This window comes from Pinus tabuliformis, chromosome 3_1 (genome assembly GCF_031772625.1).
Source record: "Pinus tabuliformis cultivar Carrire ecotype Pingquan chromosome 3_1, CPIR1, whole genome shotgun sequence".
In the NCBI taxonomy this organism is placed as follows: Eukaryota; Viridiplantae; Streptophyta; class Pinopsida; order Pinales; family Pinaceae; genus Pinus; species Pinus tabuliformis.
In genome coordinates this window covers 635763253-635789712 of record NC_142301.1, presented here as the reverse complement: position 1 = coordinate 635789712, position 26460 = coordinate 635763253, and the positions used below count along the sequence as shown (strand labels likewise).

At 39.9% G+C, this 26460-nt stretch overlaps 1 pseudogene; it reads right to left on the bottom strand.

The window, feature by feature from the left end:
* LOC149188679 (ADP/ATP translocase 3, mitochondrial pseudogene) overlaps nt 1-25392 on the bottom strand; it is a 53790-nt pseudogene extending 28398 nt beyond the window's left edge.
* Between the last annotated feature and the right edge of the window lie 1068 nt (nt 25393-26460).

The window sequence follows — 26460 nt, the reverse complement described above, 5'->3', positions numbered from 1 at the left end:
AGAAGATACAATTGTTAAACTCACGCCATAAGAATCTCATGAACTAGAGCTACAATCTTCAATTAATTCTCTGTCAAAATGTACAGTGAGTGACTGGGTGTCTCTCCCACAGTTTCCCAGAAATTGCAACCAACCCTTTGCAAATAGTGTTACATAAAATAAATATACTATGCCATTGGGAAATAGAACGACCCACAGTTGGGGAGTTTTTCAAATGATTACAAACTGGAAATGGAAAGCCAACCATTAGTTACAGGTGCAGTGTTACAGAAATGACAAATGGCTTGGCTGATTGCTCGCCTTCCTTTGCCACTTGGATAGGAGCCCAACTTTAGTGAAAATATTTTTTAAACATTGCCTTAGTTTCCAGGAAAAATATAGTGTAAATGAGCGGGCCCACTTGGAGAAAGTCGCGAATTGAAATTTCGCGAATCAAAATTTCGCTAAGCGGAAGTGATTTTGGCCTTTTTCTCTATATGCGTCGCACCCAAATCTATACGCGCCGTGCCACTTTGGAGGTGATTTTGAGGTACCTTCTAGAGTCCAAATTATGCCCAAGTGTACTTGTTGGAAAGCCCTACCTATCTACTTTCCAACCCAAGTGGAATTTCTAAATTTGGTGCTCATTTTCCCCTCCAAAACTTCATTCTCCCAAGACTGCTTCCTATTTGTCAAAATAGGGGCAGAGAAGTCATTTTTTGAGTGTTTTTGACCTCCTAGGGACTCAAATCATGCCCAAATTTCTTGCCCATGCACCAGCAGGCATGATTTTTCATGCTGAATCCAAAAGTGCAAGCCATTTGTGATTTGGAGCTCCCAATCCTAAGCACCGCGCCAGTGGCGAGGCGCATAGCGAGAAAAAACCTGTGTTGTGACCAAAAATTTTCCATGTGACCAAAATTGCCCCAAATTTATTGAAATTTGGGCTGGAGCTTCCTTATCAAGTGTTACGCTAGGCCAAAGAGGCCCCGGCCAGTATCTGAAGACGATCGAGCTCCCTTTGCCTCTTTTTCTTCTTGATTGCCTTCCTCAATTTCTCCTTCAAATTCCTGATTCGATCCTTGCACACTTTTTTTCGCGCCATGTGGTGGAAAGCCATGTGTCTTAGCAATGCATGGTCCTTGTCAGCCTTCTCCAATAGCCTCTTCAAGTGCATGTTAACTCTCTCGATATTGGCCTCCTGATCCTCATTAATCTCTTGCTCTAATGGCGTGAGCTCAACTCTTCTCCTTTGTGCAGCTTGGCGATGCTCACGAATGTTTTGTAGCTCCATGATCCCTTGTTGATCCTCCAGCTGTTTGTTCCTCTACTCCAAATATTTCATCCTCCATTTGGCTCTTTCCAAATCAAGGGACAAGGCTTGAATCTCTGCTTGCTGCTCCTGGATGATCTCTTTAAGCTGTGGATTTGTCGGTTCTGTATCTGTCTCATCATCATGAAGGAGAACAAATTCGATCTCTCGTTCACCTGATGGCTCACCTGAAGGCCCCTCATCCTACATTGGCTCCTTTCCTTTTTCCTGTTCCTATGATGTTGATGGAGGAAGCGAGGCCCCTTCTCCCCCAGGTGGAGATAACACTCACTTTGCCGCTGCAAACAAACGTCTGGTGCCTTTCTGATACGTGATGAAAACCGACACACTAGCAGCCTCATGGTGCTCATACCGAAAAGAAGGTTCACCCTCATGCTTAACCTCTGATAATACCTGTGAAGTGTTGAAGAGGTCACGGGAGATGAAATCATCCCAAGTAATGCCCTGCAATCCCAGCTGATGAACCACCAAAATCTTAATAAGAGAAAAGTGATAAACACTGTTAAGTTGCTGCTGAGGGGTCTTGTGCTACATGAAGGTGTTCATCCTCTCTATGTTCCTACAAATGAACTATGGGATGTTCATCATCCATACCCTGGTAAAGTGCATGAGCAACCTGATGTGATAGGCATATAGATGAGAGAACCTCCCCTCACAACTGAAGTACTTCATGATCAACTTCATGAGTGGAGCATATTCATCTTTCAAATATCGGAATGGAAAGACTCTTGTGAGCTGCCTCAAGTAACTGGCCTTAGTGTCTGGCTCATAATGCTGCCGATCAACCTTCTATTTCTTGTGCCATGGTTCTCTAACATTCGGTATGTCGGATGCTAATGAGACAGTTTCAGGTGTCAGTGTGAAGGTGACACCGGCCAAGATAGTGTGATCTCCATGTAGGTGAAGCACAAAAATATGGGCCAACTCATGATGAACTCGAACATTAGCCACCCTTTGACAAAACTCAAAACATGATAGATGCTGGAAACATGACAGAGCAAGAGGGAAGGCCTGAAATTCAATGAGGGTGGTTCGCTCATCCCTAACATGTTTGCCACTTTTGTGATATCTCTGAGGAGCCTTTTCTTCCCAGGATGAATCACTTTGTGTTTCCATCTCATACTCCAATGAATGCTCAGATGCCATGACTGTTGTATGTGCACTGTGCTTGGACTACCCTTTGATGATGGTATGAAACTAGGTGTTGTTGTGAGATCTGCCACCAAGGGGAACAATGCAAAAAGGGAGTGCTAGGAAGGGGAATACTATGACGGGAATACGGGTTATGGGGGGAAATTTTGTTTAGGGATATGTAGGAGGGTTTGGGGATTTTATAGGGTAGGGTTTTGGGGTTTTACATTGACAAATGAGTGGAGGGATAGGGAATATGGGCTTAGTAATGTTTTAGGGTAGGGAAAATAGGGCAAAATGGGATGGGAGAAAGGGAACAATGGAAAGGAGTGAAAAAATGAAAGGTGAAAGAGGAGCCTTGGCATCAACGCAACAAGTCTTCAACCCTAGAGCAATGGCTTTAATGCTTTCAAGAGGTAGGGTTTAGGCGTTTTTTATTTTTTTATTGCAATTATAAACATCCATAACCATCATCCTATCCACAAAATTGTATGAGCAAGCCAAGAGATAGACCCTACCTCGCAATTGGAAGGAATTCCAAAAGATTTGATGCAATTGGGAACAATTTCGGGCCTCTATGGGTGTGCGTCGCGCAGCAAACCCAGTGCGCCGTGCCCGGTATATGCATCACGCCCATGTTAACTTTACACTACGGGGTCGTGCTCTGTGCACCGCGCGCCCTATGTGCGCTGCGCCCCGTTGTGTGTGCACCGCGTTCCTAAAAACAACTCCAAACTCACTCCAAACACGTGCCTTGCACTCTCAATCACTTTGCTATGTTTCTCTATGACCTTGGTGTGCACAATGATTTGGTTTCTTGTGGAAACTTGTATATAAAGACCTTGGAGTCATGGGTTTAATTTTTTCCTCTTCAAAACCCACTTTGATAATGTTTCATTTCAACACTTTCCACTGATTTAATGCAACACTGAATTTCACTTTTCCCTTTGAATTTTTGGCTACAATGATGAAACTTTTTTGGCACTTTTGCAAGGGTCGCATGACATGGCGCTTGGCCAAGGAAACCATGACTGCACCTGAGGAAATCAACTGGAGACTTTTTTGAAAATTATCACAAATGACACACTGTTTGATTTTTCTTCAAAACAGAGTTTTGAAGAACAGTCATAATCTGTCAACATGACGATGAAATTCTTTAAATCATAACTTTGTAAGGGCCTCCCTCTGGCTTGCATGGCTTTATTGGACATGTTTGAAGACCAATTTATCTGATCCCTATACCTAATGAGTGAAAATGACTCTCGTCCATTAAAAGATCAAACATTGATTGTCATGGACTTTAGTGAACATTGATGAGAATACCTAAGCTAGCAGGTGCCAGACATGAGGGGAAAAGACTGACATGACCTTTTCCGTCAGATTATGGCATGCCCCTAGCGGAATGCAGCTGAGTGAATGGAGCGAGACACCTAAAAATGAAATGCAGAAAGATTTTTGATCTCTCAAGGAGGACTGACAAGACCAACTCTAACATTGGCTCCAATGGGGATGGCAACTCCTTGGAGGTGCCAAGAATGACAGATCTTTGGGAGAGCAGACAGTGCCTTCATCCATTTGGCTATGGAGTCATTATTTCAACAAACTACATGCAACTCTTGAGTCATTTATTGACTGAAAATTGACTCGGATATGGACTTAAAATGACTCAAAAACTGACTAAAAAAACTCAAACCAAAACTGAAATAAAATGGTATTTACAGTGACAATGGAAACAGTAGAAACAACTCAGAAGTGGTACCCCTTGAGCAGTCAACCATTGATCGGCCCTCTTGGACAATCTCCCCCATTCATTTCCTTCAGAAGAAAGGCATTTTGACCCCTATATGCTGCAATCTTGAAGGGACCTTTCCAGAGATTCTCAAATTTATTGTGCTTACCCTTTTCCTCATTCCTGGCATCCCACTTCAGAAATACATCATCCAGCTGAAATCTGTCTGCCTTTACTTTTCTGTCATAAATTTTCTTAATTTTCTCCTGCAACTTGGATGCGTTTTGGAAGAGTTCTTCTCTGGTCTGCTACAAATGGATCATCTGATTCAATCTTCTCTGCATAGGATCATCTTCACTGCCGGCTTCCTGAAGGAGTTTAACTACCGGGACTACAAGAGAGGTAGGAAACAAGGCATCAACTCCATACACAAGCTCAAAGCGGGACATACCAATGGATTCCTTCTGACTGACCCGATCTGCCCAAAGTGCATTTACCAACTTCTTATGCCAGCTCTTCTTGTTGATTTCCAGTAGCTTCTTAATGATATTGACCAAAGATTTGTTAGAGGACTCCGCCAATCCATTGCCTTGCGGATGATAGGTAGTTGAGTGACCCAAAAAGATGTGATATTTATGAAAAAACTCTACCATCATTTTTGATTTGAAAGCTGTTGCGTTATCAATGATTAACTTATTCGGGCAACCAAAGCAAGACAAGATGTTATTTTCAGGGAAAGAAATAATTACCGTGTTTGTAGCTTGTCTGGTGGGAATTGATGCGATCCATTTCGTGAAGTAATATGTCGCCGTGAGAATCCATCGATGCTGACCAGAATAAGCGGGATGAACTTCACCAATGAAATCCAACCCCCATTTCTAAAAACGGGCACTCACCTCAATGGGCTTAAGCGGCAAAGGTTGTAATTTCTGCCTTCCTTCAAAAATATGGCATTTATGACAGCTCTTGACAACCTTATACACATCAACAAACAATGTTGGCCAATAGTATCCCGCTCTCAAAACTTTATTTGTTGTTGTTTTCCAAAAAAGGTGACCACCACAATCCCCTTGATGGAAATCCTCCATGACCTGCTTTGCTTCTTCTTCCACCAAACAATTCAAAAGAACACCATCAGGATCTTTCCAATAAAGTGTAGAATTTAGAATGCAAAACTTGGCAGCCTTTAATTTGAGAGTTCTAGCTTTGTTTCTAGTCATGCCGGGTGGTGGTGACAAATTTTTCAGCACATATATGATGTCTGAATACCACGGAGAAAGAGCAAACATTTCAGATACCTGAATTGAAGAACCATCCTCATTCTCATCGGACATAGTAGTGATCAGATTTATGTCTAAGGCGTGCAAGTTTGATTCGACCATTAACTTTTCCAATCCCTGTCCTTTAACTAGCTTTGTGGGATTTATCTCCACATCATATTCTAACAAAGCTGCAATCCACTTGCCTCGTCTTCCTTCCAGATCGGTCTGCACTAAAACATATTTGACAGCAGCGTTAGGAACATATGCCAAAATATGAGAATGCAGAATGTATACCCGAAAATCTTTCAATGCTTTCACAAGTGCGAGATCTTGCTTCTCAATGATATTTTACTTTAAGGCTACATCTCTTATAGTCCGGCTGAAGAAAGCAATTGGTCTTTCGTGATCATCTCTTTTCTGCATCAACACCGCTGCCATAGTATGCTCCGAAGCGAATGAAGACAATATAAAATCCTGAGTGTATTCCGGGCTGATTAGAACTGGAACTGAGGAACGATCCAATTTGACTAAATTGAAAGATTTTATAGCCTCTTCCGTCCACTTCACTTGGTTGTTCTTCTTAAGCATGTTTATGATCTCTCTTAGGTGCTCAGCAAGGTTAGGTACAAAGCGGCACAAAAAATTCATTTTACCATTGAAAGACTAAATCTCCTTCTTATTCCGGGGCAGATCAATTTGTTGAATAGCTTGTACACGTGTAGGATCTATATGAATACCATCTTTTGAGATAATGTGCCCAAGTAGTTTGCCCTCCTCCATGGCAAACAAGCTCTTTTTCGGATGATACTTGTGTTCTTCATCATATTTGGAAAACACCGTCAGATCATCAAGGTATACAATGAAAAAGACATCCTTCTCATTTGCGAAATCCAATTCCGTTGTCCACTGAAAGGTGGCACCTGCGTTCTTCAAACAGAAAGGCATTTTAGCGTAATGAAAAGTTCCCCATGGAGTAGTGAATGTTGTCTTGTCTCGGTCATCTTCATGGACTAAAATTTGGTTATATCTAGAATAACCATCAAGCAGTGACATACGAGATGTTCCAACTACTCACTGAAGTATGTGATCCATTTTGGGCAGTGGATAGTTATATTTCAATGAAACTTTATTGAGATTCCTAAAATCAATGCACAAGTGAATCTCACCGGTCTTCTTCCGCACAGGCACCAAATTAGAGATCCAATCTGAAAATCTGATGGGAACGATGATTCCTGATTTGTACAACCTCTCCTTTTCGATTGATGGCAGAAGTTTTGGATTTAGTCTTCTCAACTTTTGTCTAAAAGGTTTCTGATTAGGCTTAATGTGTATAATGTGTTGAATGATATTAGTATAGTATGTCTTCAAGTCAGAATAATCCCAAGCAAACACGTGAACAAATGAGGACAACAAACTGATATATTTGGCTTTCATCTTTTGTGGCAATGCTTTAGACATCATTACCATTTTAGGATTAGCAGTTGTTCCGATGTTGACCTCTTCAACACCCTTCTCTATTGGTTGCAATGTTGGTTTGCGGGCTACGTCATCTTGATCAAAAAGTTCTTCTAAAGGTATCAAGCCTTTAGGGATGATGTTGTCCTTCAGCTACAATACGTCCATTTGATTTATCTGCAACTCATCTTTTCCATCATCATTTTCTTCATCAATTGAGGTCTCTTTGAACTTACCTTTGTTTTGCAGAAAATCATCAATCTCCTCATCATCTTGGAAGACTTGCCAATACCTTTGATTGTCAAGAACAGTCGGACGATGCTTGACATGGATTTCGAATTTATTACTGGAGTTCGTTGGAATCTTCAAACTACTAGCTGCCTTAGCAAGAGCATCAACAATGCTGTTTTGAACACGAGGCACACATGTCAAGGTATATCCTGAAAATAATTTCAGGATGTCTAGGACTGCATTCTGGTAAGCCCACATCCGAGGATGCTTTGCTTGATATTCGCCTCTGACCTGCTTAATCACCAACTCAGAGTCGCCCTACACTGCAATCCTCTTAGCATTCAGCTTTCTTAGAATCTTTAGTCCAGCAATCAGAGCTTCATACTCAGCCTCATTGTTTGAACAATCAAAAGCTAATTTGTAAGAGCATACCCGCACATTACTAGGCACCTTGCTCAGGGCGGAGAAAGGACTGTGTACCCAAATACCAATTCCAGCACCATAATTTCCCACTGCACCGTCGAAATCCATTGTCCACAAACCTTCTTCCTCTTCTTCCAAGTGCCAAAATTCTGTTGGCTTTGTTTTTCCTGCTTGCTGTCCATTATCTTCAGCTGATTTCTCACTGGTGTTTTGTTGTTCTCGTCCTTCTTTCTTCAAAACTTCTCTGAAATTTTCTACTATTTTTGGAATTCTTTCTGCTTCAACTAACTGACTATCTACATCATTAAAACTATCTGAATACAAAACAAAAGACTCTAGATCTGTATGTACATAATTAATTGGATGATTAATGGGTTTCTCCTTGCTTGTAATCATGTATTTCATTTTTTGTTCCCAATACGGTTTTATCATTTGGCCAAACATTGGAATTGTTACATAGGAGAAATCTAGTTGTAGTGTCCCTTTTAATTTTGCTGCCCAAGACCTGGAAAGAAGCATACCGAACCTGGGAGGAATATCCGCTACCACAATATCCATCAAAACATTCTTCACTGGGATTTGATCCAGACTTACAACCAAGTCTTTGATGAGCCCGATACATCTTACTCTACTGGAATCAAATGAATAGAGATCATGGTATGTCCGGGTGACGTCCAAACCCAGCTTATCCATGATAGCCTTGGGCATGAGATTGTGAGAAGCTCTAGAATCAAACATGGAATTATGTAACACAAAATCATGCAATTTCAAACTGATATAAAAATGTGGCACATCAATATCTGGAGACTCACCATTCAATGCTGGTCCAAAAATCATTTCGGGTTGATCATCTTCGACATTCACCATATCAGACATTGGATCACAGTTCAAAATTTTAGAAACTTGCCCTCTATAACTGTTGTTCTTCATTATTTCAGTCAAGGGAATGGATACCTTCAATTTAGAAATTTCATTTTCTAAACTAAAAGCGAAAGTCTTTTCTACCTATTTGACTGGGGCTTATTTCTTTTTCTTTTCTCTCGATACAATTTGCTGATTTGATTTTTTTGCTGATGGTGAATTGCTGTTGTCAGGTCCAAGTCCCTATTTGCCTTTCTTTTGTGCAACTGACAAATCATTCTTTGATGCCAAAACTTCCTTCCTCTTCTGAATTGGGTTAACTGGCACATCTCTGTTTCTAAGTGAATATTGCCGCTACTGAGTGGAAAGAGCATTCATATAGCCCCTTTGATACTCCTCTTATTCTTCTTCTAAAACTGTGTCACTTGCTAGAATGAAATCTGTGTCTTTGTGTGCAGCTGAACTTTCCACATACTCCTCCTCTTCAATAATGTAAGTAGGCAAATCATTCGGAGTAAAGAAGTGGTTCTCTTCCCCTATTACCTTCCCTTCCTCATCAGAATCCGATCCATTCACAAAGTTTTGCTACAGAGGTGGCTGTACTGGCTGTTGTGCTGTTTGATCTTGGGTTCATTGATCTCTCTGCCTTATCCTATATTGTGGCTGCTGCTGGCCACGGAAGTAAAGATTTCTAACTTGTGGCTCAGGTTTTTCGAGTTTCACCCTTTCAAGCATCTACTCTACCTTCTTGAGTAATTGATCCATCGAGGAAGACTCTTCCTTGACTGTGATCTTCTTTTTTGCTTTCGCTCTAGCTCTTTTGGACAACAGATTTGCTTCAACCCTGACCGAGATTTTCTGCATGTCTTCCATTGTGGTCGGCTCTCTCTCTCTCAGTTGATAAGCCATGTCAGCATCAAAAGCATCTGGAAATTTCATCATGGCTAGTCCCACAAGTGGCCTTAGATGATCAGGAATTTCATTATAAACGGAATTGAATCTAATGCAATAGTCTTGGACCAACTCACCAGTGTTTCTCTTGATCTGCTCATACTCAGTAAGAATTTGAAGAGGATTTTTTTTCACTTCCAAGCGGTCTAAAAATTGTCTTTGCAGTTCGGCCAAGGTAGCGATACGTGCAATCGGCAAACCTCTGAACCATTTCCTAACTTCACCTGCAAATGTCTGTACAAAGAGTCTCATTGCTACATTTTTTGCATCGATCTCATGAAGGTCATAGAAATCTGCCATTCTGTCTACATGTTGCTGAGCGGTAACGCTGTGAGGGGCACCATCAAACAAAGGGATTTTGCTTTGATAATCTGCGGGCATATCATCTAGAACTTGAGGCAGCATAAGAGGTGCAAAACGGGAAGCCATCACTCTTGGTGGATTTGGTCTTGGGGGTGTTGGATGAGTGTGTGCAGTTCGTAGGGAATTAACAATTTGATTTTGAAGCTGTGTCGTAATATAATTATCAATTGACCTGTTAGCCCTTGCAGTTTCTAGGTCTACAAGAAATTGTGGATTGGGGACAGTATAGTCACCAACCCTTTCGGATTTGGTCTCAAACAATGATATTTCAAACCACTCATCAAACTCAAGCCCTTCAAGATACTCAAATATGTCAAGACATGAATGGGATTTGAACACGGGAGTTATAGAGCTCTCTTGACGAAGGAGTCTTGGAATAAAATTGGGGTTTTCATAGATATGAGGAGGATCTGGATCTGGATTGGCTCTGGTATATCATCTCAAAGCCAGCATGCTATTTTCGAAAAAATCAGAAGGACATGAACAACTTACTCAGCCTATCAAATCCTAAACTTATCATCCAGAAGCTTAGAATTATCAGAAGTATGGGGTCTTCGTAGGTTAAGCCTGCTGTTTATGCAACGGAGAAGACTAACAAACAAAGAATTTTTTCCCTAGTATGGTCACCACTATGTTAGCACCTAAATTTTCGTTAGGCTTAAGGAAGGCAAAATTCAGGGTAACCACAAACCACGCTCAGTCTGGTAGCTAGCCCTACCAGAACAGGAGAGGGCTCTCTCCAGGTCACACTCAAGAAAATAAACAATAGGGTCTGAGATGACTCAAAAATGGGTACTGATTTTCGCTAGGTAAATAAATATGATGGAGATGCTTGAAGAATAACTAAATTTTTTAGGATGTGTGGGGCCAAGGAATAGCATAAGCAGAGAATTTAACTCAAAGACGCAGGTTATTTCGTGAGGCAAGACAGGTGGAAATTCTAGCAATTAGAGTTGAAAAAATGTGAGGTGGAGAGATTGTTTGGGAGTGTGAAAAGGGCATAAATACATGAATCCTTTTCAACAGAAGAAAGCATAGAACATGAAAACTATCCCAAGGCAGAGCAGTGCACTGAATTCTACCTTTTTTACTTAGAAAGCTTTCACTAGAAATGAATGTGAATGAAATTATGAAAAATAACGAAATACATATGAAATATAAAGAAGATACATTTTCTAAACTCACTGTTGAGCTAATTTGTGTACCTAAATTAACACAATTATTTCTTATCAATCTGGGTTGTTTATGCTTTGAGGCAAGTTCAATATATGTGAAGATCAGATGTAATAAAACCTTGAAAGATAAGTTATTCAAAAGCTTAAAGTAATACATCCTACAACTCTAATTCAATTAGTTTAAAAGAGGAAAAACATTGAAATGGTTCTTGACTCAAGAAGTCCACTTTTGCCTCAATTACCACTTAATGAATCACAGATTAAAACCAAGAACTTAATATGGATAAATTATTAATGAAAGAAGCTCTTAAATTAAGAGACACATAAGGTATTCCATCATAATTCATTCATCTCAATATCAAAATCTCAATAAGGAACTACTTGCATGCAAACAAAGGAAACTAGTTTTAATTCATCATTTTAGTAGAAGGGATGCTCAACTTGAACACTTGTTTTTCCAACTTGATAAAATGATGAATAAGCTAAGAACTAATGAAATCAATCACTATGCATGAACCATAAAGCAATCTGAAATAAAGCTTTGAAAAACCAGTTCTACAATAACCCGATTACAAGGAAATAAAACTAGTCAACAAGGAAGTGTACTTAGCTTGGAATGGGGGCCCTCCACCCTTGCCTTGCACACTTGACAGGTGATATCAGAAGCTTAAATTCAGTCACACATCCATAGCATTGAACAACAAAATAATAATAACACAAGTCTTCAAATTAACTCTTCAATCCAAAGGTGTCACAGCATAAAAGTATAATAATTTAATACATAAGCCATCAAAGTTTTGGCTTTTAAATAAAAAGTCTCATGAAACAAACTGATCTATATTCACTCAAACAAACCCATCTACTCTCATCCACCTATCTAAGTCGAATTCATTACTCCCATCCCAAGAAATATGACCAATCCTATAGAATCTCAAAACTGTCCTATTTCTATGGGATTTTTGAATGACTAGTCATGATTGACTAGCACCAAATGGGCCTAATAAAGCTTGTTCTATTCGAACTAAGCATGGCTGGCTTAGTCCTAGTTTCCAAGCTATCCATCCATGCATTCAATTCGTGCCCAAGTTTCCTGCAACCATATCAATCATAGAGCTATTACGGGAATTTCTGAATCTGCTAATTTTGCACTAAAAACCAAACTTTCATAAAAACTTTAGAAATTGAGAAATTAAAATTAAATACCTGAATGGATATCAAATATACATCAAAATGGGATAAATGAAAGGAAAAGGGATGGCAAATAAATGGATTAGTAAGTTTCTTAGAGCAAAAATAAGACCAAAACTAAGGCCCAACACTCACGCCACAGGAATCTCATGAACCAGAGTTGCAATCTTTCATTAATTCTCTGTCAAAATGTACAGTGAGTGACTGGGTGTCTCTCCCACAGTTTCCCACAAATTCCAACCAACCCTTTGCAAATAGTGTTGCATACAATAAATAGACTATTCCATTGGGAAATAGAATGACCCACAGTTGGCGAGTTTTTCAAATGATTACAAACTGGAAATGGAAAGCCAACCGTTAGTTACAGGTGCAGTGTTACAAAAATGACAAATGGCTTGGGTGACTGCTCGCCTTCCTTTGCCACTTGGATAGGAGCCCACCTTTAGTGAAAATACTTTTTAAAAATTTTCTTAGTTGCCGAGAAAAATATAGTGTAAATGAGAGGGCCCACTTGGAGAGATTCGCGAAGCGGAAGTGATTTTGGCCTTTTTCTCTATATGCGCTGCGCCCAAATCTATACGCGCCATGCCACTTTGGAGGTGATTTTTAGGTACCTGCTAGAGTCCAAATTGTTCCCAAGTGTGCTTGTTGGAAAGCCCTTCCTATCTACTTTCCAACCCAAGTGGAATTTCTAAATTTGGTGCTCATTTTACCCTCCAAAAATTCATTCTCCCAAGACTGCTTCCTGTGTGTCAAAATAGGGGCAGAGATGTCATTTTTTTAGTGTTTTTGACCTCCTGGGGACTCAAATCATGCCCAAATTTCTTGTCCATGCACCAATAGGCATGATTTTTCATTATGAATCCAAAAATTCAAGCCATTTGTGACTTGAAGCTCCCAATCCCGTGTGCCGTGCCAGTGGCGTGGCACACAGGGAGAAAAAACCTGTGTTGTGACCAAAAATTTGCCATGTGACCAAAATTGCCCCAAATTTCTTGAAATTTGGGTTGGAGCTTTCTTATCAAGTGTTATGCTGGGCCAAATAGGCAAAGGCCAATATTTGAAGTCGATCGAGCTCCCTTTGCCTCTTTCATTTCTTGATTTCCTTCCTCAATTTCGCCTTCAAATTCCTGATTCGGGCCTTGCACACTTTGTTTCGCGCCATGTAGTGGAAAGCCATGTGTCTTAGAAATGCATGGTCCTTGTCAGCCTTGTCCAGAAGCCTCTCCAATCTCATGTTAACTCTCTGGAGATTGGCCTCCCGATCCTCATTAATCTCTTGCTCCAATGACGTGAGCTCAACTCTTCTCCTTTGTGAAACTTGGTGATGCTCACGAATGTTTTGTAGCTCCATGATCGCTCGCTGATCCTCTAGTTGTTTGTTCCACTACTCCAAATATTTCATGTTCCATTTGGCTCTTTCCAAATCAAGGGACAAGGCATGAATCTCTGCTTGCTGCTCCTGGATGATCTCTTTAAGCTGTGCATTTGTCGGTTCTGTATCTGTCTCATCATCATGAAGGAGAACGAATTCGGTCTCTCATTCACCTGATGGCTCACCTAAAGGCCCCTCATCTTAAATTGGCTCCTTGCCTTTTTCCTATTCCTGTGATGTTGATGGAGGAAGCGAGGCCCCTTCCACGCCGGGTGGAGATAACACTCGCTTTGCCACTGCAAACAAATGTCTGGTGCCTTTTTGATACATGATGAAAACCAGCACACTAGCAGTCTCATGGTGCTCATACCAACGAGAAGGTTCACCCTCATGCTTAACCTCTAGTAATACCTGTGAAGTGCTGAAGAGGTCACGGGAGATGAAATCATCCCAAGTAATGCCCTGCAATCCCAGCGATGAACCACCAAAATCTTCATAAGAGTAAAGTGATAAACATTGTTAAGTTGCTGCTGAGGGGTCTTGTGCTACATGAAGGTGTTCATCCTCTCTATGTTCCTGCAAATGAAATATGGGATGTTCATCATCCGTACCCTGGTAAAGTGAATGAGCAACCTGATGTGATAGGCATATAGACGAGAGAACCTCCCCTCACAGCTGAAATACTTCATGATCAACTTCATGGGTGGAGCATATTCATCTTTCAAATATCGGAATGGAAAGACTCTTGTGAGCTGCCTCAAGCAAATGGCCTTAATGTAAGGCTCATAATGCTGCTGATCAACCTTCTGTCTCTTGTGCCATGGTTCTCCAACATTCAGTATGTCGATTGCTAATGAGACAATTTCAGGTGTCAGTGTGAAGGTGACACTGGCCAAGATAGAGTGATCTCCATGTAGGTGAAGCACAAAAATACGGGCCAACTCATGATGAACTCAAACATTGTAAACCCTTTGACAAAACTTAAAACATGATAGATGTTGGAAACATGACATAGCAAAAGGGCAGGCCTACAATTCAGCGAGGGTGGTTGGCTCATCCCTACCATGTTTGCCACTTTTGTGATGTCTCTGAGGAGCCAGTTGTTTCGAGGATGAATCACTTTGTGTTTCCATCTCATACTCCGATGAATGCTCAGATGCCATGACTGCTGTATGTGTACTGTGCTTGGATTTCCCTTTAATGATGGTATGAAACTAGGTGTTGTTGTGAGATCTGCCACCAAGGGGAACAATGCAAAAAGGGAGTGTTCGGAAGGGGAATAATATGATGGGAATACGGGTTATGGGGGGGAATTTTGTTTAGGGATATGTAGGAGGGTTTGGGGATTTTATAGGGTAGGGTTTTGGGGTTTTACATTGACAAATGAGTGGAGGGATAGGGAATATGGGTTTAGTAATGTTTTAGGGTAGGGAAAATAGGGAAAAATGGGATAGGGGGAAATGGAACAATGGAAAGGAGTGAAAAAATGAGAGGTGAAAGAGGAGCCTTGGCATCAACACAACAAGTCTTCAACCCTAGAGCAATGGCTTTAATGCTTTCAAGAGGTAGGGTTTAGGTGTTTTTTATTTTTTTATTGCAATTATAAATGGCCATAACCATCATCCTGTCCACAAAATTGGATGAGCAAGCCAAGAGATAGACCCTACCTAGCAATTGGAAGGAATTCCAAAAGATTTGATGCAATTGGGAACAATTTCGGGCCTCTGTGGGTGTGCGCCGTGCAGCAAACCCAATGCACCGCGCCCAGTATATGCATCGCACCCGTGTTAACTTTACACTGCGGGGTCTTGCTCTGTGCACCATGCTCCCTATGTGCATCGTGCCCCTCTGTGTGTGTGCCGCATTCCTGAAAACGACTCCAAACTCACTCCAAACCCGTGCTTTGCACTCTCAATCACTTTGCTATGTTTCTCTATGACCTTGGTGTGCACAATGATTTCGTTGCTTTTGGAAACTTGTATATAAAGACCTTGGAGTCATGGGTTTAATTTTTGCTACTTCAAAACCCACTTTGATAATGTTTCATTTTGACACTTTTCACTGATTTAATGCAACACTGGATTTCACTTTTCCCTTTGAAGTTTTAGCTAAAATGATGAAAAAATTTTGGCACTTTTTAGGGGTCACATGTCATGGCACTTGGCCAAGGAAACCATGACTGCACCTGAGGAAATCAACTGGAGACTTTTTTGAAAATTATCACAAATGACACACTATTTGACTTTTCTTCAAAACAGAGTTTTGAAGAACAGTGGTAATCTGTCAACATGACGATGAAATTATTTAAATCATAACTTTGTAAGGGCCTCCCTCTGGCCTGCATGGCTTTATTGGACATGTTTGAAGACCAATTTATCTGATCCCTAGACCTAATGAGTGAAAATGACTCTCATCCATTAAAAGATCAAACATTGACTGTCATGGACTTTAGTGAACATTGATGAGAAGACCTAAGCTAGCAGGTGCCAGACATGAGGGGAAATGACTAACATGACCTTTTCCATCAGATTATGGCATGCCCCTAGTGTAATGCAGCTGAGTGAATCGAGCGAGACAGCTAAAAATGAAACACAGAAAGAGTTTTGATCTTTGACAGAGGACTGACAAGACCGATTCTAACACAACCTTTGTCAACCTATCCACAATAACCATAATGTAATCATGTTTTCCTACCATCTTCAGCAACCCTATGATGAATTCCATGGAAATGACTTCCCATTTCCACTCTCAAATTGAAATCGACTATAGTAGTCCACCTAGATGTTTACATTCTTCTTTCACTCGTTGAAAATCAAAACATCTAGCCACAAACTCTACAACATCCCTCTTCAAATTCGGCCAATAGTAAAATATCTTCACTGCAGTTAATGTCTTCTGATAACATGGGTGACTTGAATAAGGTTTCACATGAAACTCCCTCAAGGTCACCTTCTTTATCTCACTGTTATCTGGTACATATATCATGTCTCGGAACCTGTCCAACCCATGTGTTGTAATACAATAATCCATACCCTATGCACCAACACCTATACCTATACTTGTACTTCCACCTGTACCTGTACCTGCACCTTCACATGTACTTGTACCAGTAAGCCACTGCAACTTGTGCACAATTTCCATATACCTGACATCCTACTGACCTACCTACAAGATCCTATCCTGTAAGTTCGTCCCATAGGAGCTCATAGCTGCCAAGTGATTTACCTGCACTCATCTACTGAGAGCATCTACCACCCTATTCTCTTTACCTTTGTTGTACCTGATATCAAAATCAAACTCACTGATTGTGGCCAACCATCTAACTTGCTTGGCGTTCAGATTCGGTTGGTCAAACAAATACCTCAACCCAATGTGATCACTCATAAGTACAAATTTCCTACCAAGAAGATAGTGTCTCCACATATTCAATGTGTGTATGATCGCTATTAACTCCAAATCATGTGTTAGGTAGTTCTGCTCATGCTCGTTTAGTTTCTGGGACTCATAGCATACCACCTGTCCATCTTGCATAAGGACTCCACCAAGACCTCTCTTACAAGCATCTGTGCATACTGCAATTTCTTTGTCCGGATCTGCAATCTGTAGTACTGGAGCATGTGTCAACAACTACTTGAGTTGCTCAAAGCTAGTCTCACACTTCTCAACCCATTCGAACTTCTTACCTTTCCTTTGCAATGATGTGATAGGATAAGAAATATGCAAGAAGTTCCTGATGAACCTCCTATAATAGCCTTCCAAACCCATAAAAGATCTCATCCAAACTCTTAAGAGCTACCCACTCCATGATGGTCCTTATCTTCTCTGGATCTATTGTAATTCCCTCCTTGGTGACAACATGCCCCAAGTAGTGTACCTCAGTCTAAAAGAAACTACATTTGTTGATCTTAGCATACAACTAATTCTCTCTTAACAATCTCAACATTGTTGCTAAATGCTCAGCATGCTCTTTCTCATTTTTAGAATGTACCATTATATCATTATGAACACAATAACAAACTTATCCAAATATGGATGCAACACACTATTAATCAAACACATAAATGTAGCTAGAGAATTAGTTAATCCAAATGGAACAACAACGAACTCATAATGCCCATACCTGGTCCAAAATGCAATCTTGTAAATGTCCTCCTCTTTGATGCGTACCTCATGATATCTAGATCTCAAGTCGATCTTGGAGAACACTATTTCTCCATTCAGCTGATCAAAAAAGTCATCAATCCCCAGCAATGGTTACCTACTCTTGATGGTCACTTTGTTCAACTACCTATAGTCAATGCATAATCAAAGTGTTCCATCTTTCTTCTTTACAAACAATATCGTAGCGCCCCATGGTGACACACTTGGCCTAATGTATCCCTTGTCCAACATTTCCTTAAACTACAACTTTAACTCAACCAACTCAGGCGTGCTCATCCTGTAAGGTGCTTTTGATGTTGGAGCTTCCCCTGGCACTAACTGAATATAAAAGTCTACGTCCCTGTGAGGTGGAAACTTTGTAATTTCCTTAGGAAATATATCCTTGAACTACTATAAAACTGGGTACCTTCTCAACACATCCATATCATGAACTTCCTTACCCTTATCACTAGAAATATGCACTACGAATAACTTACACCCTTTCCTGCATCTACGCTTTGCTTACATAGTTGTCACCATCCTAGCTAATGCATCTTTCTTCTTAACCTGTAAGACTCTTGGTTCCCCATTGTCATCTACACACTCAATGGATTTATCATAACAATCCACCTTGGTTCTATGAAGATACATCCATTCCATGCCCAACAACATATTGTATGAACCAAATGGTAATATATTCAAATGTGTTGCTATAGGAATACCATTCATGTCAAATGCACAAGCTCTTACCTAATGATGAACTCATTCCTTTGTACATGTAGCCAACTGCACAAACCAAGAATCATCATGTAATTCCTTACTCAAACCACACTTATCCACCAAGTCAAGACTAACATAGCTATAATTAGATCCAAGGTCAATCAAAATAGAAATAACTTTATCACAAATCTTATCATCCATTTCAATGATAGATGCCTGATGCTCTACCTATTTGTTATCCAATGTTGCATAGATATGTGGAATGCTCTGACCAACATCTCCAATAGTCTGTGCCTCTTGTTCACTGTATATATTAGGCCTACCACTCTGATATTGTGGATAGTCTCTCTTGAAATGATCTCCTCCACATGTCCAACACCACACGAGTTCCTTATTTTTTTCCTCAGATCAGTGTCCCTGACCTCTGTCTGATGCATTGAACCTCTTAGGTTGATCTGAAAATGGGGAACTTAGGCTTCTTGTCTAACATACAAGAACCTCTCCCACTTCCAAAGCTTTAAATATTCCCAACTCTTTTGATTAACCAATGCGGAATTGATAATATGCATGACAATATAGTGTATGCTTATGTTTGTTCTAAACTGATTATATGCTTTAAAATCTATTGCATGTGTTGTAAGTTGATGTGCTTAAACTAATATATAAATCCATATAACAGTAAACAATGTAGCAATAAACAATCACATAGAAACAACAATTTAATTAGGAGTTCACCCACAACTCTTGGGCTACATCTCCGTGAGCTCTAGTCAACTCAACTAGGCTCTCTAGGATTATGATATAAGTCCTTTTTACAAGCTCTTGGCTCAAGTCCTATTGTTTTACATAGAAACAGTGGGTTCAGACACCATTTTATCCCCTAGCTCTTGAAGCTCTGGCTCTTGGCTCTGGCTCTGGCTCTTTCTCTTTATCTCTAGCTCCTTTCTGCTCTCTATTAGTTTACAACCCTCTTGGCTTTTCACTTGACTTTCAAGTGACTCCCTCGGCTGCTCTTTTTGCTTCTACGTTTCCTCCTTCACCTTAGCCTCCTTCTTTGGCTTCACCTTCAGCAATAAATCCCCAACAACAAACAACCTACTTTATCTTTTACATTCATGGCTTTTTAAGCCAATTGGCGTTGTCCGTTTGTTTTCCTTTTCGGGCTCCCTGTCTTCCCGCATTGGCCCGCTCAAATCCCCTCTTTGAGTGTTAGCAATCATTGCTAAATTCCCTCAGGGATGGTGGCCACCTATTCTGTAACGAAATGGAACCATCGACGCTTGAAATCCCTAGAAACAGTTGTTCCCTGTTTACACAGAGAAACGATGTAGAACATGAGAAAAATCGCCAAATCTATGTTTATCGGACTTCAAATCTTCATAAATGTGCACTATATTCCTATCGGGTCCGCCTGAAATTGCTTATCGCATGTCGCCACTGCTCTGTTCCATGGCTTCCCCTTTTCATTTTAAAAGTACATTAAAACATGGAAAAATCCCGTAAATGACTTTAGATAGATTTGAAGTAATATGTATTTGCATTTCGGAACCCCTTCGGGTCTGGATTCATCGCATCGGCGCATCCCTTTTCTTTTCATTTATTAAAAGAAACATGCGAAAATACATAGAAAAATGTCGTTCCGTGGATTTTAAAATATATCAACTATCGCCTATAGCCCTGTCAGGTCTGGCCATCGCATCGCATATATATATAACATATATCATTGCTCCTCTGGGTGGCTCCAATGTGATATTGCGATGCAACTTGTCATAATTGCATATCACATAAGCCTTGGGCCATTTGGTAAGCGCTCAGTTGTTATCATCAATTGCGATATCACAGTCACAATAATCATATAACATGTTCCGATATCCTCTGCTTGCCACCGCTAATTGCGACTTTCCAATTCGATCTAGACCGTTGATTGGCCAGATCCGACGGCTCATGTTCATTTCTCTATTGACTATCGATAAGCCCATTTTCAATGTTTTCTCTATGGTTTTTCCTCCCTATAGTGTAATCTGATATTTCCAAAACTTCTCCTTTTGCGATGGTTTTTTGGATTTTTAGAAGACTTTGAAGACTTAGAGGGTTTTTAGGACCCATTCTTAGGGGATTTTGCCTCTTTTTCCAAAGGAAAAAGGGCAGCTTCATTTTGTTATAACTTCTGCATCCTAAGTCAGTTTTTGCCCATTCAAGTTGCAGTAGATTCAAAATGAGACGATCTCTGCAATGGGGCTAGTTCTAGGAACTTCCTTGGATTTTCATTTTCCTCAGTGAGGAACACTTAGACTCAGGAGTCTATCCAAAATCCATTTTGGATCATGCCTTCCCACTAAAATAACTTTTGGTCTCCAAAAGACTGATATACTGATCTGAACAGTAAAGGAGAGTGACTCACCCTCTTCTTTCAGCCTCCCTACACTTGCCTTTGCATAGTGCCTCTGAACCAAATTTTCTGACCACTTCCCTTCTTGGATGGGCTGGTCTTCCCGGCAAGATCTGTCTTCCTCCTTACCTTCCTACAGAGCTCCTGCTGAAATGGTTATAGAAGTTAGTTTTTAGCTTCTCTGCATTGATCATTGATCCAAGGTGGCTCAAGCAAATGTGAAGTACATCTACTCCACTAAAACTTTCATTTGTACCTATTTGACAAGTTGTCAACAACAATTGTTAACAACAACAGAAATACAGACAACAACTGGATGGCCTAAACTCCTGCTTCAACAAAAGAAACAAATTTCACATCTTGTGAACACCTCCATTTCTTACATCTGCATACAAATGATGGACTAAACAAGCCCACAAAACAACCCTTTAAAACAAATTACCCTTCAAGTCAAGCATGTAGAAATATACCATTTGGACTCTTTTCAAAAGATGAAACACTTCATCATTATGCCCATCTAGGGGACCAAGTTAACTTCTCCCAAGTCAACATTGCATCACATTTATGTCAAAGTAATCAACCCTACAAGTTAATCACACATACATGTTCAAATACAAGGAAATCATCAGTATCCCTTTGTTAATGCACATCAAGCTCATGCATGCATTTCATCTTTCAACTTTCACTTAAGCACACTGTACTTTCAAAGCTGAAATGAAATATAATTTTACAGCAGCAAAGTGAGTCTCCTGCTCAACTTCTCCATTCACCTACTTGGTAAAATCCCACAACTTGCATCTCATCAACAAATAAATTCAAATAGATGCATCAATGGACATACAATCTTAATTCGATAAGAACTCTAACAGTTTCTTACCAATCCCTTTCAAAGGCACTACCTCTGCCTGCACACTGGCATCAACATGTGAATCATTCTGAGACACATCATTCATGGAATCTTCCTTTCCATTTCTGATATCTTCTCTTTCCACCCTTTTCAGCTTTGGTCGAAGCATTGTTGGATTCAGTGTCCAACATTTTGCAGCAAGATGTCCTTGCTTATGGCAATAAGTACACTACGTGTGCATCCTCTTGATAGAATGATTTTCCTTGTCCAATGGACCTTTGGCTTCTTGCTTCTTTTCCTTCAAAAGTTTCCTTTATGTGGCCATTCTCTTCCAACATCTAGAAACATTATGGTTATCCAAACGACAAAAGGAACATGTAACTCTTTCCCCATACTTATGTGGAAGTTTACCATGCTTTGCAAAATCAAAAGGAATATGATTAGAACCAGATTTATACCTGCCTCTTTCACCTTTATTGCCTTCATGAAGAGGTGAATTGAGTGAAGTAGCTCCCTTTGGAACACCATCAATCTCTTCAAGGTTATCAAATTTTCCACAACTCTCTAGTTCAAGTAAGTGCTTCTAAACACCTGAATCCTACAAATAATGTTTCAAGCCATTGCATTCCTCTTGAATACAACCTTCAGACTTCTGAGGTAGAGAACATGAATTGAAACTCCTTCTTGAGACTGTTTCAATGGCCTTAATGGCAGATTTGGAACTCTCTCCATAAGACTATCCATAGCGAAGGCCCAAATATTTAGGCCTTTCCTCAACCATTATTGGTTCAACAATACCTTGTGCATGCTTACCCAAGCCTTTTCCTTCATAGCCCATCTTGGACATTAGCTTGGAACCTATGCCTCTAATATGTTTTTCAAAAGAACCAATACAAGCATTCTCAGAAGAATTTGAAGACAAACAAGAATGTCTTACCTCTTCTTCTAGTTGATACTTGAATAAGACTTCTTGGGCAACAAAGAGCTGTGACTCCAACTCATGCATCTTTTTCAGGTTCATATTTGCAATATAAAGTTGCCTCTCCATTTCCTGAAGTTTGTCAGAAAGCATCTGCTTCTCTTCCTTCATGGAATTCAACTGCTTTCTAAGTATGCTGCTCTTCCTTCCATCCTCATACATTTCTCTCACCATATCCATCATGATGAACAAGTCTTGTTTCATGTCTTCATCAAAGAAACTTGTGAAGAAAGGAAAATTTGAGGACTTACTTGTAGAAGTTGTCATTACGCCAATGGACAAAGAACTTCAAACAAGATTAACAAAGATCGTATTCAAGAAACCTTTTGCAACAAACATCTTGTGATCCAAGGAGTCCTTTGAGGTCCTTTGGGATAGAAGAATGCCTTCAGCCCTTCTCCTTTGCAAACTTAGAAAATAGTCAGTCTGCAAACAAGCATATAATCAATCAGACAATCAATCCTTGACTACCCAAACACCTTTTAGACAAGCAATATTTTCCTTGTCAATCAAGCATTATGATATAACCTTTTTAAAGGTGTGGTTAATCAATCTTAAGCTCTGATACCACCTGATCTAAAAATGGGGCACTTAGGCTTCTTGTCTAATTTACAAGAACCTCTCCCACTTCCAAAGCTTTAAATATTCCCAAGTCTTATTAATTAACCAATGCAGAATTGATAATATGCTTGACAATATAGTGTATGCTTATGTTTGTTTTAAATTGATTATATGCTTTAAAATATATTGTCTGTGTTGTAAGTTGATGTGCTTAAACTAATATATAAATGCATATAACAGTAAACAATCTAGAAATAAACAATCACACAGAAACAACAATTTAATTAGGAGTTCACCCACAACTCTTGGGCTACATCTCCGTGAGCTCTAGTCAACTCAACTAGGCTCTCTGGGATTATGGTATAAGTCCTTTCTACAAGCTCTTGGCTCACCTCCTATTGTTTTACATAGAAACAGTGGGTTCAGACACTATTTTATCCCTTGGCTCTTAAAGTTTTGGCTCCTGGCTCTAGCTCTTGGCTCTTGGTTCTGGCTCTTGGCTTTGACTCTAGCTCTTCAGCTCTGACTCTGGCTCTTGCTCTTCGGCTCTAGCTCCTTTCTGCTCTCTATTAGTTTACAACCCTCTTGGCTTTTCACTTGACTTCCAAGTGACTCCCTTGGCTGCTCTTTTTGCTTCTGCGCTGCCTCCTTCGCCTTAGCTTCCTGCTTTGGCTTCACTTTCAGCAACAAACCCCCAACAACCAACAACCTACTCTGTCTTTGACATTCATGGCTTTTTAAGCCAATTGGCATTGTTTGTTTGTTTTCCCTTTCGGGCTCTCTGTCTTCCAGCCTTGGCCTGCTCAAATCCCCTCTCTGAGTGTTAGCAATCATTGCTAAATGCCCTCAGGGATGGTGGCCACCTATTCTGTAATGGAATGGAACCATCAGCGCTTGAAATCCCTAGAAACAGTTGTTCCCTGTTTACACAGAGAAACATTGTAAAACATGGGAAAAATCGCCAAATCTCTGTTTATCGGACTTCAAATCTTCATAAATGTGCACTATATTCCTATCGGGTCCGCCTGAAATCACTTATCGAATGTCGCCACTGCCTTGTTCCATGGCTTCCCCTTTGCATATTAAAAATACATTAGAACATGGAAAAATCCCGTAAATGGATTTAGACGGATTTGAAATAATATTCATTTGCATTTTGGAACCCCTTCGGGTCCGAATTCATCGCATCGGCACATCCCTTCACTTTTCATTTATTAAATGAAATATGCGAAAATACATAGCAAAATGTCGTTCAACATATTTTAAAATATATCAACTATTACCTATAGCCCTATCGGGTCCGGCCATCGCATCGCATATATATATATATATATATATATATATATATATATATATATATATATGTATATATATATATATATATATATATATATATATGTATATATATATATATATATATATATATATATATATATATATCCCCGCTCCTCTGGGTGGCTCTAATGCGACTTGTCCCAATCGCATATCACATAAGCCCCAGGCCATTTGGTAAGTGCTCTGTTGTTATTGTCGATTGCGATATCGCGGTCGCAATAATCATATAACATGTTCTTATATCCTCTGCCTACCACCGCCGATTGCGATTTGTCGATCGCATCTAGACCGTTGATCAGTCAGATCTGATAGCTCCTGTTCATTGCTCTATTGACTGCCGATAAGCCCATTTTTCAATGTTTTATCTATGGTTTTTCCTCCTAATAGTGTAATCTGATAATTCCAAAACTTCTCCTTTTATGATGGTTTTTTGGATTTTTAGAAGAATTTGAAGACTTAGAGGGTTTTTAGGACCCATTCTTAGGGGATTTTGCCTCTTTTTCCAAAGGAAAAAGGGCAGCTTCATTTTGTTATAACTTCTACATCCTAAGTCAGTTTTTTCCCATTCAAGTTGCAGTAGATTCAGAATGAGATGATCTCTGCAATGGGGCTAGTTCCAAGAACTTCCTTGCATAAACATTTTCCTCAGTGAGGAACACTTAGATTCAGGAGTCTATCCAAAATCCATTTTGGATCATAGGTGGTGCAACATTCTCCTTGTTACCAGTATCTTCAGGCCTTGCTTTCTTTTTGTCCCATTTGCTTTTGTTCTTTTCATTACCTCTCCAGTCCCTCTTAGTGTCAATTCTACACTTCGATTTCTCATAATAATGCCTTAGCTTCCGAATAGCCTCCTCCAGTGATCTAGGCTCATCGAACTCAATTCTATATTTAAATGCAACGGGTAACCCACTAATGAACCTCTGAATCTTGGCCTTTTCCTTTATGAGATAAGGCACAAACATTATAACTCTAAGAACCTCCTAGTGTACTCATCATCTATCATAGATCCCATCTTTAGCTCATAAAATTCCTTCGCCCTTTCATCAAAGTATCTCTCTAACAAATACTTATTCTTGAATAATCACTCAAAATCACTCCAAGTCAAATCTTCCTCGTGAATACATCTGACATTCTTCACATATTCCCACCAGATGGTTACTTTACCTTTTAGACTGAATGTAGTCACTCTAGCTTTCATGTTCTTTGAATAGTCATGCAACCTAAAGAATTTCCTCACGCCAAGTAACCATGCATCTGCATCTTGTGGTTTCTTCATCTCTCCATCAAATGTTGGTGGCTTTTCTTTCTTAAATTCATCCGGAAAATATCCCCTGTCACTCCTCTTATAAGGACGATATCGATGACGATCTTAGTATCTAGAGTATCCAACAATCTACCATATCTAATTGTGTCATCTCTATGTGATATGTGACCACCATGCGACCGATGAACATATGCCCCATTAGTTCTATCCCCCTTCTCATAGTTGATCCGATGTGGTCCATTTCTCTACAAATCTAACCAACTTTGAAGTATTACTACATTTACCTCTACTTGTTTCTCATATGCCTTTATGATTATGTCATTATCTACCTTACAACTCCTTATTTCTTGCTTTAAGATTCTCAATGTAAATGCCAAATCAGAAGGATTCCCAACATCATACTTCTCTTTGGATTCATAGGGAGATTCTTTGTAGTCAACCATCTGGCTAGCCATTTGATATTTCTTCCTGCAAGGTATATCATGTCAGGTAAATCAAATCACAATAAACCAACGTACCTTAGCATAGCTCAGGGAGGATGCCTAGTCTACAAGATCAATAAATCAACACAATACATGTATAACATAATCATGACAACATATAGAAACATAAAACATAAGCATACGACCATGCAACTACCATTATAGCTAGGGTCCAGTCATCAATGCATAACCTGAACAAGAAAACACACCACAACCTCATGCCTGACAACCACCATCATTACATCACTATACACTTGACCACATGCAAACATGAACATGCATAA